Genomic DNA, 16,117 nt, shown 5'->3' on the forward strand with positions numbered 1-16,117 from the left:
CCGGTTACGGGGGTCCCGCGCACGGCCGCCGCCTTTCGCCCGTCGCTGGCGGTCGCCTGTCGTCGCGCCGCGCCGCGCTACTGGGGTCGTCGGACGAGCGCGCTACCCCGCTCGCACGGAGGTAGCGCGACATCGCCCGCCGCCTTTTCTCGCCTCGCGCCGCGCCGCGTGGCGCCCGCCGAACTCGCTCCGACGCGCGGCCCGGGAGTGACCCGCGCCGCGCCCCCCGTCCCGTCCCGTCCCGGTCTACCCTCTTCCTCCGCCTGCGACGACCCGCCGCCCTCGGCGTCTGGCTCGTCGGGGGTGTACCGAGGCGGATCTGCTGCCGCTCGTACGTTAATGATCCTTCTGCAGGTTCACCTACAGAAACCTTGTTACGACTTTTACTTCCTCTAGATAGTCAAGTTCGACCGTCTTCTGGCACACCGCCGGAGCCGGGGCCGGCCCCGGCGGGGACTATCCGAGGACCTCACTAAGCCATCCGATCGGTAGTAGCGACGGGCGGTGTGTACAAAGGGCAGGGACTTAATCAACGCAGGCTAATGACCCGCGCTTACTGGGAATTCCTCGTTGGTGGGAAATAATTGCAATCCCCAGGCCCTGTCACGAGCGGGGTTCATAGGATTACCCGCGCCTGCCGGCGCGGGGATAGACGACGCGCTTATACGCTCAGTGTGGCGCGCGTGCAGCCCCGGACATCTAAGGGCATCACAGACCTGTTATTGCTCATTCTCGTGTGGCTGAGAGCCACTTGTCCCTCTAAGAAGTTTTCTGCCGCCGACCGCGCGGGGGGCCGCGGTACTATTTAGTATGTTTGAGTCTCGTTCGTTATCGGAATTAACCAGACAAATCGCTCCACCAACTACGAACGGCCATGCACCACCACCCACGGTATCGAGAAAGAGCCTTCAATCTGTCAATCCTTTCCGTGTCCGGGCCGGGTGAGGTTTCCCGTGTTGAGTCAAATTAAGCCGCATGCTCCACTCCTGGTGGTGCCCTTCCGTCAATTCCTTTAAGTTTCAGCTTTGCAACAATACTCCCCCCGGAACCCAGACACTTGGTCGGTTTCCCGGGTGCTGCTCGGCGGGTCATGGGAATAACGCCGCCGGATCGCGAGTCGGCATCGTTTATGGTCGGAACTAGGACGGTATCTGATCGTCTTCGAACCTCCGACTTTCGTTCTTGATTAATGAAAACATTCTTGGCAAATGCTTTCGCTCTCGTCCGTCTTGCGCCGGTCCAAGAATTTCACCTCTAGCGGCGCAGTACGAATGCCCCCGGCCGTCCCTCTTAATCATGGCCCCAGTTCATGACAACCCACAAAATAGAACCGGAGTCCTATTCCATTATTCCCAGCTGCGATATGCAGGGGCGGCCGTGTGGCCTGCTTTGAACACTCTAATTTCCTCAAAGTAAACGCTTCGGGCCCCGCGAGTGACACCCAGCGAAGGGCATCACGGGGGCTTTTGCCGAGAGGCAGGGGCTGGGACAGACGGATGCACGCCTCGCGGCGGACCGTCAGCTCGCGTCCCGGGGTCCAACTAGGAGCTTTTTAACTGCAGCAACTTTAAAATACGCTATTGGAGCTGGAATTACCGCGGCTGCTGGCACCAGACTTGCCCTCCAATGGATGCTGGCCGATGGGTTTGTGTTCGGCTCATTCCAATTACGGAGACTCGAACGAGTCCCGTATTGTTATTTTTCGTCACTACCTCCCCGTGTCGGGAGTGGGTAATTTGCGCGCCTGCTGCCTTCCTTGGATGTGGTAGCCGTTTCTCATGCTCCCTCTCCGGAATCGAACCCTGATTCCCCGTTACCCGTGGTCACCATGGTAGGCGCAGAGTCTACCATCGAAAGTTGATAGGGCAGACATTCGAATGAGTCGTCGCCGCCTCGGGTGGGCGAGCGATCGGCACGAGGTTATCCTGAGTCAACACAAAGGGGGGGCCGGGCCGGCGGAACGAGGACCGGCGCGCGCGGAGCCGCCCGCGCCGCTTACGCCCCCGCCCGGAGAGGCGGAGGCCGGACGCGGGGGACGCGCGCGACGGCTGAGCCCCCGCCCGCCGGACACCGCGTGGGTTTTTGTGTCTGATAAATGCACGCGTCCCCGGGGCGAGGCCGGAGCCCCGCCCGCGAGTCGGCGCTCGTTTGCATGTATTAGCTCTGGATTTGCCACAGTTATCCAAGTAACGGTGGAGCGATCAAAGGAACCATAACTGATTTAATGAGCCGTTCGCAGTTTCACTGTACTGGCCATTCGTACTTAGACATGCATGGCTTAATCTTGAAAACAAGCATATGCTACTGGCAGGATCAACCAGAGTGCGTCTGCCGCCGGGGGGGCGCTGCTGGTGGCGGTGCGGCCCTGGTCCGGGACGAGGCTGTGGCTACAGCCGGGCCCGGGGGGCCGCGCGACACTCGTATACGTTCGGACGGGCTGACGAGCGGGTGTCGTGAAACGATGTTTCGCGCGGAGCCCTAGCACGCGTGGCGTCGGGCTCCGCGACGGTCGGACGTCTGGGTGTGGCTCGAGACGGAAGCTCGACCTCGGTTCGTCTTGGTTCTGCCGCCAAAAGGTTCACGCCGAGGCATGGTTTCGCAAGAGGGCCCCGCGAGTGCCAGCCGTGGATCCCGCCTCACTCGTAACTCGTATCGGATTCGTCCGGCCTCACTTTCGTTCGCACATCGGACAGTTATACGTGTGCTTTAGTAGCTTCCGTTCCCTCTTAGTGAGGCCGTCCGTACGTACCGCCCCAGCTCTTTCTGAGGCGGGTATCCACTCGGCTCGGGGGGGCCCAACGTTTGCCTAGTATCCTCGGCGCTGGAGCTTGACCCGCAAAGCCGGAGGAGCCGCACGCCCGAACACCGGCTTGCGCCGGCCGACGTGGGCCCTCCGAGGCGGGTCTCGTGTGCCAATCGCTCAGTTGGGGAACCGGCAGGCCCGTGGGCCGACGCCGGCTCACCCGGGGGTGAAGGGTGCTTCGATGGAGGCCCCCTGTCAGCCTCCGCGGAAGTCCGGCTTCAATACTTTAAAGTTTGAAAAACTTAGACATTTTTCGAGAACCGGAGCTTAGAGGGGTACATGCAAAAGCCAGGGCCGCGGGAAGCGCCCTAAATACTTCAATACTTTAAAATTTGAAAAACTTAGAAATTTTTCGAGAACCGGCATCTTCCCTCGGTAATTGCGAGATGCGAGGCCGCCCCTAGCCTCTGCTCTGTCGGACTCAATGGTCACGGGTGGCCGCTGATTAGCCCTGGTGCTCACCTCTCAAAATTGCGAGTCCCTAATATAATTCTGGCTGTCGGCTGGAGAAGGGGGTATAAAATCGGCACTTGAGGGAACGCCGGGCCCTCAAGATCGGGGCCATCTAGCGGATTTTTGAGGTACTGCACTCCCATTGGAAATGCATTGGAAATGCATGGGCGCTCCGTCCACTACCATGTAATTCCCTCACAATATCTGCCCCTGCGTGGCCGCGGGATGCTACTGCAGCCCCGTTGGTAATGAATGGGCCTTTCGGAGGCCATAAATACAGCGCCGCTGCATGGATTTTGGCGGTACTGCTGCTGTCGCTGAAAATACATGGACCCGTCTGAATGAATGGGCCTTTCGGAGGCCATAAACTCAGCGCCTCTGCATGGATTTTGGCGGTACTGCGGCTGTCGCTGAAAATACATGGACCCGTCTGAATGAATGGGCCTTTCGGAGGCCATAAATCCAGCGCCGCTGCATGGATTTTGGCGGTACTGCGGCTGTCGCTGAAAATACATGGACCCGTCTGAATGAATGGACAAAATATAAATCAGACACTACAGAACACAAGCATAATCCAAGATTACAAAATCATCTCAGCCTTTAAAAGAAACAAAAACCTGAAAGACTACTTAGTAAAAAGTAAATTACCAGAAATCAACATAACACAAACGCAGGGCCCCACATTCTACAAACAAGCCACCACAGTTAGGAACACCGTCACCAACACAAACTACCTAATTAAACAAACAATCACACCTGCTACGGAAAACTGAAAATACATGGACCCGTCTGAATGTATGGGCCTTTCGGAGGCCATAAACTCAGCCAGCGCCGGGCCAGTGTTTGGGGTATTGTGCCCGCCACTAGTGGCTGAATACATAATAATAATAATAATAATAATAATTCCCTTGTATTGTCATTCTGTGTAACAATGTACACAGAACGAAATGTCGATTGCACTGGGCTAGTGTTGAGGGAACGTCGGGCCCTCAAGTTCGGTGGCTTGGAGCGGATTTTTGAGGTACTGCACTCCCATTGGAAATGCATGGGCGCTCCGTCCACTACCATGTAATTCCCTCACAATATCTGCCCCTGCGTGGCCGCGGGATGCTACTGCAGCCCCGTTGGTAATGAATGGGCCTTTCGGAGGCCATAAATACAGCGCCGCTGCATGGATTTTGGCGGTACTGCTGCTGTCGCTGAAAATACATGGACCCGTCTGAATGAATGGGCCTTTCGGAGGCCATAAACTCAGCGCCTCTGCATGGATTTTGGCGGTACTGCGGCTGTCGCTGAAAATACATGGACCCGTCTGAATGAATGGGCCTTTCGGAGGCCATAAATCCAGCGCCGCTGCATGGATTTTGGCGGTACTGCGGCTGTCGCTGAAAATACATGGACCCGTCTGAATGAATGGACAAAATATAAATCAGACACTACAGAACACAAGCATAATCCAAGATTACAAAATCATCTCAGCCTTTAAAAGAAACAAAAACCTGAAAGACTACTTAGTAAAAAGTAAATTACCAGAAATCAACATAACACAAACGCAGGGCCCCACATTCTACAAACAAGCCACCACAGTTAGGAACACCGTCACCAACACAAACTACCTAATTAAACAAACAATCACACCTGCTACGGAAAACTGAAAATACATGGACCCGTCTGAATGTATGGGCCTTTCGGAGGCCATAAACTCAGCCAGCGCCGGGCCAGTGTTTGGGGTATTGTGCCCGCCACTAGTGGCTGAATACATAATAATAATAATAATAATAATAATTCCCTTGTATTGTCATTCTGTGTAACAATGTACACAGAACGAAATGTCGATTGCACTGGGCTAGTGTTGAGGGAACGTCGGGCCCTCAAGTTCGGTGGCTTGGAGCGGATTTTTGAGGTACTGCACTCCCATTGGAAATGCATGGGCGCTCCGTCCACTACAATGTAATTCCCTCACAATATCTGCCCCCGCGTGGCCGCGCGATGCTACTGCTGCCCCGTTGGGAATGAATGGGCCTTTCGGAGGCCATAAATACAGCGCCGCTGCATGGATTTTGGCGGTACTGCGGCTGTCGTTGAAAATACATGGACCCGTCTGAATGAATGGGCCTTTCGGATTCCATAAACCCAGCGCCGCTGCATGGATTTTGGCGGTACTGCGGCTGTCGCTGAAAATACATGGACCCGTCTGAATGAATGGGCCTTTCGGAGGCCATAAACTCAGCGCCGCTGCATGGATTTTGGCGGTACTGCGGCTGTCGCTGAAAATACATGGACCCGTCTGAATGAATGGACAAAATATAAATCAGACACTACAGAACACAAGCATAATCCAAGATTACAAAATCATCTCAGCCTTTAAAAGAAACAAAAACCTGAAAGACTACTTAGTAAAAAGTAAATTACCAGAAATCAACATAACACAAACGCAGGGCCCCACATTCTACAAACAAGCCACCACAGTTAGGAACACCGTCACCAACACAAACTACCTAATTAAACAAACAATCACACCTGCTACGGAAAACTGAAAATACATGGACCCGTCTGAATGTATGGGCCTTTCGGAGGCCATAAACTCAGCCAGCGCCGGGCCAGTGTTTGGGGTATTGTGCCCGCCACTAGTGGCTGAATACATAATAATAATAATAATAATAATAATTCCCTTGTATTGTCATTCTGTGTAACAATGTACACAGAACGAAATGTCGATTGCACTGGGCTAGTGTTGAGGGAACGTCGGGCCCTCAAGTTCGGTGGCTTGGAGCGGATTTTTGAGGTACTGCACTCCCATTGGAAATGCATGGGCGCTCCGTCCACTACAATGTAATTCCCTCACAATATCTGCCCCCGCGTGGCCGCGCGATGCTACTGCTGCCCCGTTGGGAATGAATGGGCCTTTCGGAGGCCATAAATACAGCGCCGCTGCATGGATTTTGGCGGTACTGCGGCTGTCGTTGAAAATACATGGACCCGTCTGAATGAATGGGCCTTTCGGATTCCATAAACCCAGCGCCGCTGCATGGATTTTGGCGGTACTGCGGCTGTCGCTGAAAATACATGGACCCGTCTGAATGAATGGGCCTTTCGGAGGCCATAAACTCAGCGCCGCTGCATGGATTTTGGCGGTACTGCGGCTGTCGCTGAAAATACATGGACCCGTCTGAATGAATGGACAAAATATAAATCAGACACTACAGAACACAAGCATAATCCAAGATTACAAAATCATCTCAGCCTTTAAAAGAAACAAACACCTGAAAGACTACTTAGTAAAAAGTAAATTACCAGAAATCAACATAACACAAACGCAGGGCCCCACATTCTACAAACAAGCCACCACAGTTAGGAACACCGTCACCAACACAAACTACCTAATTAAACAAACAATCACACCTGCTACGGAAAACTGAAAATACATGGACCCGTCTGAATGTATGGGCCTTTCGGAGGCCATAAACTCAGCCAGCGCCGGGCCAGTGTTTGGGGTATTGTGCCCGCCACTAGTGGCTGAATACATAATAATAATAATAATAATAATAATTCCCTTGTATTGTCATTCTGTGTAACAATGTACACAGAACGAAATGTCGATTGCACTGGGCTAGTGTTGAGGGAACGTCGGGCCCTCAAGTTCGGTGGCTTGGAGCGGATTTTTGAGGTACTGCACTCCCATTGGAAATGCATGGGCGCTCCGTCCACTACAATGTAATTCCCTCACAATATCTGCCCCCGCGTGGCCGCGCGATGCTACTGCTGCCCCGTTGGGAATGAATGGGCCTTTCGGAGGCCATAAATACAGCGCCGCTGCATGGATTTTGGCGGTACTGCGGCTGTCGTTGAAAATACATGGACCCGTCTGAATGAATGGGCCTTTCGGATTCCATAAACCCAGCGCCGCTGCATGGATTTTGGCGGTACTGCGGCTGTCGCTGAAAATACATGGACCCGTCTGAATGAATGGACAAAATATAAATCAGACACTACAGAACACAAGCATAATCCAAGATTACAAAATCATCTCAGCCTTTAAAAGAAACAAAAACCTGAAAGACTACTTAGTAAAAAGTAAATTACCAGATATCAACATAACACAAACGCAGGGCCCCACATTCTACAAACAAGCCACCACAGTTAGGAACACCGTCACCAACACAAACTACCTAATTAAACAAACAATCACACCTGCTACGGAAAACTGAAAATACATGGACCCGTCTGAATGTATGGGCCTTTCGGAGGCCATAAACTCAGCCAGCGCCGGGCCAGTGTTTGGGGTATTGTGCCCGCCACTAGTGGCTGAATACATAATAATAATAATAATAATAATAATTCCCTTGTATTGTCATTCTGTGTAACAATGTACACAGAACGAAATGTCGATTGCACTGGGCTAGTGTTGAGGGAACGTCGGGCCCTCAAGTTCGGTGGCTTGGAGCGGATTTTTGAGGTACTGCACTCCCATTGGAAATGCATGGGCGCTCCGTCCACTACAATGTAATTCCCTCACAATATCTGCCCCCGCGTGGCCGCGCGATGCTACTGCTGCCCCGTTGGGAATGAATGGGCCTTTCGGAGGCCATAAATACAGCGCCGCTGCATGGATTTTGGCGGTACTGCTGCTGTCGCTGAAAATACATGGACCCGTCTGAATGAATGGGCCTTTCGGAGGCCATAAACTCAGCGCCTCTGCATGGATTTTGGCGGTACTGCGGCTGTCGCTGAAAATACATGGACCCGTCTGAATGAATGGGCCTTTCGGAGGCCATAAATCCAGCGCCGCTGCATGGATTTTGGCGGTACTGCGGCTGTCGCTGAAAATACATGGACCTGTCTGAATGAATGGACAAAATATAAATCAGACACTACAGAACACAAGCATAATCCAAGATTACAAAATCATCTCAGCCTTTAAAAGAAACAAAAACCTGAAAGACTACTTAGTAAAAAGTAAATTACCAGAAATCAACATAACACAAACGCAGGGCCCCACATTCTACAAACAAGCCACCACAGTTAGGAACACCGTCACCAACACAAACTACCTAATTAAACAAACAATCACACCTGCTACGGAAAACTGAAAATACATGGACCCGTCTGAATGTATGGGCCTTTCAGAGGCCATAAACTCAGCCAGCGCCGGGCCAGTGTTTGGGGTATTGTGCCCGCCACTAGTGGCTGAATACATAATAATAATAATAATAATAATAATTCCCTTGTATTGTCATTCTGTGTAACAATGTACACAGAACGAAATGTCGATTGCACTGGGCTAGTGTTGAGGGAACGTCGGGCCCTCAAGTTCGGTGGCTTGGAGCGGATTTTTGAGGTACTGCACTCCCATTGGAAATGCATGGGCGCTCCGTCCACTACCATGTAATTCCCTCACAATATCTGCCCCTGCGTGGCCGCAGGATGCTACTGCAGCCCCGTTGGTAATGAATGGGCCTTTCGGAGGCCATAAATACAGCGCCGCTGCATGGATTTTGGCGGTACTGCTGCTGTCGCTGAAAATACATGGACCCGTCTGAATGAATGGGCCTTTCGGAGGCCATAAACTCAGCGCCTCTGCATGGATTTTGGCGGTACTGCGGCTGTCGCTGAAAATACATGGACCCGTCTGAATGAATGGGCCTTTCGGAGGCCATAAATCCAGCGCCGCTGCATGGATTTTGGCGGTACTGCGGCTGTCGCTGAAAATACATGGACCCGTCTGAATGAATGGACAAAATATAAATCAGACACTACAGAACACAAGCATAATCCAAGATTACAAAATCATCTCAGCCTTTAAAAGAAACAAAAACCTGAAAGACTACTTAGTAAAAAGTAAATTACCAGAAATCAACATAACACAAACGCAGGGCCCCACATTCTACAAACAAGCCACCACAGTTAGGAACACCGTCACCAACACAAACTACCTAATTAAACAAACAATCACACCTGCTACGGAAAACTGAAAATACATGGACCCGTCTGAATGTATGGGCCTTTCAGAGGCCATAAACTCAGCCAGCGCCGGGCCAGTGTTTGGGGTATTGTGCCCGCCACTAGTGGCTGAATACATAATAATAATAATAATAATAATAATTCCCTTGTATTGTCATTCTGTGTAACAATGTACACAGAACGAAATGTCGATTGCACTGGGCTAGTGTTGAGGGAACGTCGGGCCCTCAAGTTCGGTGGCTTGGAGCGGATTTTTGAGGTACTGCACTCCCATTGGAAATGCATGGGCGCTCCGTCCACTACCATGTAATTCCCTCACAATATCTGCCCCTGCGTGGCCGCGGGATGCTACTGCAGCCCCGTTGGTAATGAATGGGCCTTTCGGAGGCCATAAATACAGCGCCGCTGCATGGATTTTGGCGGTACTGCTGCTGTCGCTGAAAATACATGGACCCGTCTGAATGAATGGGCCTTTCGGAGGCCATAAACTCAGCGCCTCTGCATGGATTTTGGCGGTACTGCGGCTGTCGCTGAAAATACATGGACCCGTCTGAATGAATGGGCCTTTCGGAGGCCATAAATCCAGCGCCGCTGCATGGATTTTGGCGGTACTGCTGCTGTCGTTGAAAATACATGGACCCGTCTGAATGTATGGGCCTTTCGGAGGCCATATACTCAGCGCCGGGCCGGTGTTTGGGGAATCGTGCCCGCCACTAGTGGCTGAATCCCGGGCTAGTGTTGGGGGACTTGTGCCCGCCAATAGTGGCTGAATCCCGGGCTAGTGTTGGGGGACTTGTGCCCGCCAATAGTGGCTGAAATCCGCGCCGGTGTTTGGGGAAATGTGCGCGTATTATCGGGCCGGTGTTTGGGGAATTGCGCGCGTATTATCGGGCCGGTGTTTGGGGAATTGCGCGCGTATTATCGGGCCGGTGTTTGGGGAATTGTGCGCGTATTATCGGGCCGGTGTTTGGGGATTTGCGCGCGTATTATCGGGCCGGTGTTTGGGGAATTGTGCCCGCCACTAGTGGCTGAGAACTTGGCTAGTGTTTGGGGACTTGTGCCCGCCACTAGTGGCTGAAATCCGGGCCGGTGTTTGGGGAATTGTGCGCATATTATCGGGCCGGTGTTTGGGGATATGCGCGCGTATTATCGGACCGGTGTTTGGGGAATTGTGCCCGCCACTAGTGGCTGAATCCCGGGCTAGTGTTGGGGGACTTGTGCCCGCCAATAGTGGCTGAAATCCGCGCCGGTGTTTGGGGAATTGTGCGCGTATTATCGGGCCGGTGTTTGGGGATATGCGCGCGTATTATCGGACCGGTGTTTGGGGAATTGTGCCCGCCACTAGTGGCTGAGAACTTGGCTAGTGTTTGGGGACTTGTGCCCGCCACTAGTGGCTGAAATCCGGGCCGGTGTTTGGGGAATTGTGCGCGTATTATCGGGCCGGTGTTTGGGGATATGCGCGCGTATTATCGGACCGGTGTTTGGGGAATTGTGCCCGCCACTAGTGGCTGAATCCCGGGCTAGTGTTGGGGGACTTGTGCCCGCCAATAGTGGCTGAAATCCGCGCCGGTGTTTGGGGAATTGTGCGCGTATTATCGGGCCGGTGTTTGGGGATATGCGCGCGTATTATCGGACCGGTGTTTGGGGAATTGTGCCCGCCACTAGTGGCTGAATCCCGGGCTAGTGTTTGGGGACTTGTGCCCGCCACTAGTGGCTGAAATCCGCGCCGGTGTTTGGGGAATTGTGCGCGTATTATCGGGCCGGTGTTTGGGGATATGCGCGCGTATTATCGGACCGGTGTTTGGGGAATTGTGCCCGCCACTAGTGGCTGAATCCCGGGCTAGTGTTGGGGGACTTGTGCCCGCCAATAGTGGCTGAAATCCGCGCCGGTGTTTGGGGAATTGTGCGCGTATTATCGGGCCGGTGTTTGGGGATATGCGCGCGTATTATCGGACCGGTGTTTGGGGAATTGTGCCCGCCACTAGTGGCTGAGAACTTGGCTAGTGTTTGGGGACTTGTGCCCGCCACTAGTGGCTGAAATCCGGGCCGGTGTTTGGGGAATTGTGCGCGTATTATCGGGCCGGTGTTTGGGGATATGCGCGCGTATTATCGGACCGGTGTTTGGGGAATCGTGCCCGCCACTAGTGGCTGAATCCCGGGCTAGTGTTGGGGGACTTGTGCCCGCCAATAGTGGCTGAAATCCGCGCCGGTGTTTGGGGAATTGTGCGCGTATTATCGGGCCGGTGTTTGGGGATATGCGCGCGTATTATCGGACCGGTGTTTGGGGAATTGTGCCCGCCACTAGTGGCTGAGAACTTGGCTAGTGTTGGGGGACTTGTGCCCGCCACTAGTGGCTGAAATCCGGGCCGGTGTTTGGGGAATTGTGCGCGTATTATCGGGCCGGTGTTTGGGGATATGCGCGCGTATTATCGGACCGGTGTTTGGGGAATCGTGCCCGCCACTAGTGGCTGAATCCCGGGCTAGTGTTGGGGGACTTGTGCCCGCCAATAGTGGCTGAAATCCGCGCCGGTGTTTGGGGAATTGTGCGCGTATTATCGGGCCGGTGTTTGGGGATATGCGCGCGTATTATCGGACCGGTGTTTGGGGAATTGTGCCCGCCACTAGTGGCTGAGAACTTGGCTAGTGTTTGGGGACTTGTGCCCGCCACTAGTGGCTGAAATCCGGGCCGGTGTTTGGGGAATTGTGCGCGTATTATCGGGCCGGTGTTTGGGGATATGCGCGCGTATTATCGGACCGGTGTTTGGGGAATCGTGCCCGCCACTAGTGGCTGAATCCCGGGCTAGTGTTGGGGGACTTGTGCCCGCCAATAGTGGCTGAAATCCGCGCCGGTGTTTGGGGAATTGTGCGCGTATTATCGGGCCGGTGTTTGGGGATATGCGCGCGTATTATCGGACCGGTGTTTGGGGAATTGTGCCCGCCACTAGTGGCTGAGAACTTGGCTAGTGTTTGGGGACTTGTGCCCGCCACTAGTGGCTGAAATCCGGGCCGGTGTTTGGGGAATTGTGCGCGTATTATCGGGCCGGTGTTTGGGGATATGCGCGCGTATTATCGGACCGGTGTTTGGGGAATCGTGCCCGCCACTAGTGGCTGAATCCCGGGCTAGTGTTGGGGGACTTGTGCCCGCCAATAGTGGCTGAAATCCGCGCCGGTGTTTGGGGAATTGTGCGCGTATTATCGGGCCGGTGTTTGGGGATATGCGCGCGTATTATCGGACCGGTGTTTGGGGAATTGTGCCCGCCACTAGTGGCTGAGAACTTGGCTAGTGTTTGGGGACTTGTGCCCGCCACTAGTGGCTGAAATCCGGGCCGGTGTTTGGGGAATTGTGCGCGTATTATCGGGCCGGTGTTTGGGGATATGCGCGCGTATTATCGGACCGGTGTTTGGGGAATCGTGCCCGCCACTAGTGGCTGAATCCCGGGCTAGTGTTGGGGGACTTGTGCCCGCCAATAGTGGCTGAAATCCGCGCCGGTGTTTGGGGAATTGTGCGCGTATTATCGGGCCGGTGTTTGGGGATATGCGCGCGTATTATCGGACCGGTGTTTGGGGAATCGTGCCCGCCACTAGTGGCTGAATCCCGGGCTAGTGTTGGGGGACTTGTGCCCGCCAATAGTGGCTGAAATCCGCGCCGGTGTTTGGGGATATGCGCGCGTATTATCGGGCCGGTGTTTGGGGATATGCGCGCGTATTATCGGACCGGTGTTTGGGGAATTGTGCGCGTATTATCGGGCCGGTGTTTGGGGATATGCGCGCGTATTATCGGACCGGTGTTTGGGGAATTGTGCCCGCCACTAGTGGCTGAGAACTGGGCTAGTGTTGGGGGACTTGTGCCCTCCAATAGTGGCTGAAATCCGCGCCGGTGTTTGGGGAATTGTGCGCGTATTATCGGGCCGGTGTTTGGGGATATGCGCGCGTATTATCGGACCGGTGTTTGGGGAATCGTGCCCGCCACTAGTGGCTGAATCCCGGGCTAGTGTTGGGGGACTTGTGCCCGCCAATAGTGGCTGAAATCCGCGCCGGTGTTTGGGGAATTGTGCGCGTATTATCGGGCCGGTGTTTGGGGAATTGCGCGCGTATTATCGGGCCGGTGTTTGGGGATATGCGCGCGTATTATCGGACCGGTGTTTGGGGAATCGTGCCCGCCACTAGTGGCTGAATCCCGGGCTAGTGTTGGGGGACTTGTGCCCGCCAATAGTGGCTGAAATCCGCGCCGGTGTTTGGGGATATGCGCGCGTATTATCGGGCCGGTGTTTGGGGATATGCGCGCGTATTATCGGACCGGTGTTTGGGGAATTGTGCGCGTATTATCGGGCCGGTGTTTGGGGATATGCGCGCGTATTATCGGACCGGTGTTTGGGGAATTGTGCCCGCCACTAGTGGCTGAGAACTGGGCTAGTGTTGGGGGACTTGTGCCCTCCAATAGTGGCTGAAATCCGCGCCGGTGTTTGGGGAATTGTGCGCGTATTATCGGGCCGGTGTTTGGGGATATGCGCGCGTATTATCGGACCGGTGTTTGGGGAATCGTGCCCGCCACTAGTGGCTGAATCCCGGGCTAGTGTTGGGGGACTTGTGCCCGCCAATAGTGGCTGAAATCCGCGCCGGTGTTTGGGGAATTGTGCGCGTATTATCGGGCCGGTGTTTGGGGAATTGCGCGCGTATTATCGGGCCGGTGTTTGGGGATATGCGCGCGTATTATCGGACCGGTGTTTGGGGAATCGTGCCCGCCACTAGTGGCTGAATCCCGGGCTAGTGTTGGGGGACTTGTGCCCGCCAATAGTGGCTGAAATCCGCGCCGGTGTTTGGGGATATGCGCGCGTATTATCGGGCCGGTGTTTGGGGATATGCGCGCGTATTATCGGACCGGTGTTTGGGGAATTGCGCGCGTATTATCGGGCCGGTGTTTGGGGATATGCGCGCGTATTATCGGACCGGTGTTTGGGGAATCGTGCCCGCCACTAGTGGCTGAATCCCGGGCTAGTGTTGGGGGACTTGTGCCCGCCAATAGTGGCTGAAATCCGCGCCGGTGTTTGGGGATATGCGCGCGTATTATCGGGCCGGTGTTTGGGGATATGCGCGCGTATTATCGGACCGGTGTTTGGGGAATTGTGCGCGTATTATCGGGCCGGTGTTTGGGGATATGCGCGCGTATTATCGGACCGGTGTTTGGGGAATTGTGCCCGCCACTAGTGGCTGAGAACTGGGCTAGTGTTGGGGGACTTGTGCCCTCCAATAGTGGCTGAAATCCGCGCCGGTGTTTGGGGAATTGTGCGCGTATTATCGGGCCGGTGTTTGGGGATATGCGCGCGTATTATCGGACCGGTGTTTGGGGAATCGTGCCCGCCACTAGTGGCTGAATCCCGGGCTAGTGTTGGGGGACTTGTGCCCGCCAATAGTGGCTGAAATCCGCGCCGGTGTTTGGGGAATTGTGCGCGTATTATCGGGCCGGTGTTTGGGGAATTGCGCGCGTATTATCGGGCCGGTGTTTGGGGATATGCGCGCGTATTATCGGACCGGTGTTTGGGGAATCGTGCCCGCCACTAGTGGCTGAATCCCGGGCTAGTGTTGGGGGACTTGTGCCCGCCAATAGTGGCTGAAATCCGCGCCGGTGTTTGGGGATATGCGCGCGTATTATCGGGCCGGTGTTTGGGGATATGCGCGCGTATTATCGGACCGGTGTTTGGGGAATTGTGCGCGTATTATCGGGCCGGTGTTTGGGGATATGCGCGCGTATTATCGGACCGGTGTTTGGGGAATTGTGCCCGCCACTAGTGGCTGAGAACTGGGCTAGTGTTGGGGGACTTGTGCCCTCCAATAGTGGCTGAAATCCGCGCCGGTGTTTGGGGAATTGTGCGCGTATTATCGGGCCGGTGTTTGGGGATATGCGCGCGTATTATCGGACCGGTGTTTGGGGAATCGTGCCCGCCACTAGTGGCTGAATCCCGGGCTAGTGTTGGGGGACTTGTGCCCGCCAATAGTGGCTGAAATCCGCGCCGGTGTTTGGGGAATTGTGCGCGTATTATCGGGCCGGTGTTTGGGGAATTGCGCGCGTATTATCGGGCCGGTGTTTGGGGATATGCGCGCGTATTATCGGACCGGTGTTTGGGGAATCGTGCCCGCCACTAGTGGCTGAATCCCGGGCTAGTGTTGGGGGACTTGTGCCCGCCAATAGTGGCTGAAATCCGCGCCGGTGTTTGGGGATATGCGCGCGTATTATCGGGCCGGTGTTTGGGGATATGCGCGCGTATTATCGGACCGGTGTTTGGGGAATTGCGCGCGTATTATCGGGCCGGTGTTTGGGGATATGCGCGCGTATTATCGGACCGGTGTTTGGGGAATCGTGCCCGCCACTAGTGGCTGAATCCCGGGCTAGTGTTGGGGGACTTGTGCCCGCCAATAGTGGCTGAAATCCGCGCCGGTGTTTGGGGATATGCGCGCGTATTATCGGGCCGGTGTTTGGGGATATGCGCGCGTATTATCGGACCGGTGTTTGGGGAATTGTGCGCGTATTATCGGGCCGGTGTTTGGGGATATGCGCGCGTATTATCGGACCGGTGTTTGGGGAATTGTGCCCGCCACTAGTGGCTGAGAACTGGGCTAGTGTTGGGGGACTTGTGCCCTCCAATAGTGGCTGAAATCCGCGCCGGTGTTTGGGGAATTGTGCGCGTATTATCGGGCCGGTGTTTGGGGATATGCGCGCGTATTATCGGACCGGTGTTTGGGGAATCGTGCCCGCCACTAGTGGCTGAATCCCGGGCTAGTGTTGGGGGACTTGTGCCCGCCAATAGTGGCTGAAATCCGCGCCGGTGTTTGGGGAATTGTGCGCGTATTATCGGGCCGGTGTTTGGGGAATTGCGCGCGTATTATCGGGCCGGTGTTTGGGGA

At 54.6% G+C, this 16,117-nt stretch overlaps 1 non-coding gene across 1 annotated transcript; it reads right to left on the minus strand.

Annotated features, from left to right (window-relative positions):
• Nucleotides 1–337: 337 nt before the first annotated feature.
• LOC148345697 (18S ribosomal RNA) lies at nt 338–2,324 on the minus strand. The gene has a single exon (XR_015848520.1). It is a non-coding gene; the product is annotated as an 18S ribosomal RNA (ribosomal RNA).
• Nucleotides 2,325–16,117: the final 13,793 nt, after the last annotated feature.

This window comes from Urocampus carinirostris, unplaced genomic scaffold (assembly GCF_059441175.1).
Source record: "Urocampus carinirostris isolate Australia breed hairy pipefish unplaced genomic scaffold, RoL_Ucar_1.0 HiC_scaffold_33, whole genome shotgun sequence".
NCBI classification, from domain to species: domain Eukaryota; kingdom Metazoa; phylum Chordata; class Actinopteri; order Syngnathiformes; family Syngnathidae; genus Urocampus; species Urocampus carinirostris.